Source organism: Euprymna scolopes, chromosome 34, assembly GCF_053919585.1.
Source record: "Euprymna scolopes isolate OS-2025 chromosome 34, ASM5391958v1, whole genome shotgun sequence".
Classification (NCBI taxonomy): Eukaryota; Metazoa; Mollusca; class Cephalopoda; order Sepiida; family Sepiolidae; genus Euprymna; species Euprymna scolopes.
In genome coordinates this window covers 82,017,966-82,021,898 of record NC_136515.1, presented here as the reverse complement: position 1 = coordinate 82,021,898, position 3,933 = coordinate 82,017,966, and the positions used below count along the sequence as shown (strand labels likewise).

The 3,933-nt window shown below is 28.9% G+C and overlaps 1 pseudogene; it reads right to left on the bottom strand.

The window, feature by feature from the left end:
• Window positions 1-2,999: 2,999 nt before the first annotated feature.
• On the bottom strand, window positions 3,000-3,125 carry LOC145259350 (U2 spliceosomal RNA; annotated as a pseudogene).
• Between the last annotated feature and the right edge of the window lie 808 nt (window positions 3,126-3,933).

Below are 3,933 nucleotides of genomic sequence, written 5' to 3'. Positions count from 1 at the left end.
TCTTTAATATAATGATTTTTTAAATTTAACTTTTCATTTTATGATTTATTCAATTTAACTTTTAATTTAATGATTTTTTAAATTCAACTTTTAATTTTATGATTTATACAATTTAACTTTTAATTAAATGATTTATTCAATTTAATTTTTTAATTTTATGATTTATTCAATTTAACTTTTCTATTTTATGATTTATTTAATTTAGCTTTTAATTTTATGATTTATTCAATTTAACTTTTAATTTAATGATTTATTCAATTTAACTTTTAATTTAACGATTTATACAATTTAACTTTTAATTTAACGATTTATTCAATTTAACTTTTAATTTAATGATTTATACAATTTAACTTTTATTTAAATAATTTATTCAATTTAATTTTTAATTTTATGATTTATTCAATTTAACTTTTCTATTTTATGATTTATTTAATTAAGCTTTTAATTTTATTATTTATTAAATTTTACTTTTAATTTAATGATTTATTCAATTTAACTTTTAATTTAATGATTTATTCAATTTAACTTTTAATTTAATGATTTATTCAATTTAACTTTAAATTTTATGACTTATTCAATTTAACTTTTCATTTTATAATTTATACAATTTAACTTTTAATTTAATTATTTATTCAGTTTAACTTTTAAATTTAGTATTTATTCAATTTAACTTTTAATATTATCATTTATTTAATTTAATTTTAATTTAATGATTTATTCAATTTAACTTTTCATTTAATGATTTATTCAATTTAACTTTTAAATTTATGATTTATCCAATTTAACTTTTCAATTTGTGATTTATTCAATTAAACTTTTAATTTAATGATTTATTCAATTTAACTTTTAATTTAACGATTTATTCAATTTAACTTTTAAATTTATGATTTATCCAATTTAACTTTTCAATTTGTGATTTATTCAATTAAACTTTTAATTTAATGATTTATTCAATTTAACTTTTAATTTAACGATTTATTCAATTTAACTTTTAAATTTATGATTTATCCAATTTAACTTTTCAATTTGTGATTTATTCAATTAAACTTTTAATTTAATGATTTATTCAATTTAACTTTTAATTTAATTATTTATTCAATTTAACTTTTCATTTTATGATTTATTCAATTTAAATTTTAATTTAATGATTTATTCAATTCAATTTTTAATTTAATGATTTATTCAATTCAATTTTTAATTTAATGGTTTATTCAATTTAAATTTTAATTTAATGATTTATTCAATTTAACTTTTAATTTAATGATTTTTTCAATTTAACTTTTAATTTTATTATTTATTCAATTTAACTTTTAATTTAATGATTTATTCAATTTAACTTTTAATTTTATTATTTATTCAATTTAACTTTTAATTTAATGATTTATTCAATTTAATTTTTAATTTAATGATTTAACCAATTTAACTTTTAATTTTATGATTTATTCAATTTAACTTTTAATGTTATGATTTATTAAATTTAACTTTTAATTTTATTATTTATTCAATTTAATTTTTAATTTTATGATTTATTCAATTAAACTTTTAACAATGCCGATAGCCATTAGTCTCATGCTCTCGTGTAATAAATGAATGCGTGAATGTAGGATTGACATAAAATTCTTAAAGATAAACTAAAATGACCGAAAAAGGGGCTGAAATGACAAAAATAAATAAAAAGTAAATGACTTAGAATAGCTTTAATGGAATTAAGAATGACTTGAATGCTTAAAAATAACTGGAATCCTTCAAAAACAATTGAATGATCTGGAGAGTGACTTGAATCTGACAGGTTGTACATCATTTTACATTAAATTAATACAGAAAAGCGATCCCCACTTTATATCACAAAGTTACAAACATAAGTACAGCATGTAGTAAGAACGTATACTACACTTTGATCTTGGACAAAAGGCCAAGAAAAGGGTATTTATTTGCTCCCCCACCGAGCAAATTAGGCACAGGACCGAATCTTAATGTCAGAAGTGAAGGGGGAATGTAGGCTAATTCCCGGGGAGTGGGGGGGGGAGCTGAATAGTGACAATTGTATGACGGGTTGCCCGTACATTGACCAAAGTCTTATATGTGGGGTTGGTATTTATTTGCTCCCCCACCGAGCAAATTAGGCACGAGGCCAATATTGAAGAGGAAATGGGGACCAGATCCCCGGGAGTAGGGGAGTTGGATAGTTACAATTGGTATGAAGGATTGCCCCTACATTTACCAAGGTCTTACATGTGGGGTTTGTATTTATATGCTCCTCCACCGAGCAAATAAGGCACACAGCCTATATTTAATATGAGGAGTGAAGGGAAAATGTGGACCAGCTCCTCGGGGAGTAGGGGAGCTGGATAGTGACAATTGGTATGAAGGGTTGGTCCATACATTTACCAAGGTCTTATATGTGGGGTTGGTATTTATATGCTCCTCCACCGAGCAAATAAGGCACACAGCCTATATTTAATATGAGGAGTGAAGGGGAAATGTGGACCAGCTCCTCGGGGAGTAGGGGAGCTGGATAGTGACAATTGGTATGAAGGGTTGGTCCATACATTGACCAAGGTCTTATATGTTGGATTGCCCCCACATATGGTCTTTGCTTGCAGTATCTTCCGGACAGATACTACACTTTGATCTTGGTCAAAAGGTCAAGAAAAGGGTATTTATTTGCCCCCCCCCAGAAATATTTAGGCACAAGTCCGATTTTTAATGTGAGGAGTGAAGGTGAAATGGAGACCAACTCCTCGGGGAGTAGGGGAGCTGGATAGTGAAAATTGGTTTGAAGGTTTGCCCCTTACATTGACCAAGGTCTGATATGTGGGGTTGCTCCCACATATGGTCTATGCTTGCAGTATCTGCTGGTACAGATATATTTTTGCTTCCCTACTGAGCAAATTAGGAACAAGGCCGTTTTTTTATGTGAATAGAGAGGAAGGAGCGAGGGAAAAGGGGACCAGCTCCTGATGGGTGGGAAATGGGAGCTGGATAGTGACAACTGGCATGAAGGTTTTCCCCTACATTGACCAAGGTCTGATATGTGGGAGTAACCCCACATATGGTCTTTGCTTGCAGCATCTGCCGGAACAGATACTACACTTTGATCTTGGCCAAAAGGCCAAGAAAAGGGTATTTATTTGCTCCCCCACCGAGCAAATTAGGCACAAATCTGATTTTTTATGTGAGGAGTGAAAGGGAATTAGGGACCAACTCCCCGGGGAGTAGGGGAGCTGGATAGAGACAATTGGTATTAAGGGTTGCCCCTACATTGACCAAGGTTTTATATGTGGGGTCGCCTCTACATATGGTATTTGCTTGTAGTATCTGCCGGAACAGATGCTATGCTTTGATTTTGGCCAAAAAGCTAAAATAAGCTTAAAAAGGTAAGAACATCATCTATTAACAACAGACCTTTGATCTTAACCAAAAAGTCCAAGCACATAAGTGTTTCAGACCGACCGACCGACCGACCGACCGACCGACCGACCGAAGGAGTGACTTATAGTGTCGCTTGCACTCTACTAAAAATGAGAATGGACTAAAAATTATAAAGGTAGAAAACGAACGACAAATAAGTTTTAAAATGGGAACGGACAACTGATTTTTTAAAAGATAAAACGAAGATAATTTTAAATGAGACCGGACGACTAAAATTTTTTAGTCGATATTTTTTTTATTTTTAACGATCCATGTTTTTTTGTTTTTTTAATGAATAAGAAAGACCAATTGCAAGTAATCAAAGAAATTACATTTACAAAACAACTTTAACACAACCAATAAAGGTTTTAATGCAGAAACACAAGCAGACGTTTATTTTGGAATATTATATACTGAGATGTCAGCAGGTGCACGTGACTTAGTAAACAGGTTTTCTTTTACAGTAGTTGTTATCAGTAATGTCTATCATTTCTTGTCCAAACAAAACCCGCATTATAACAA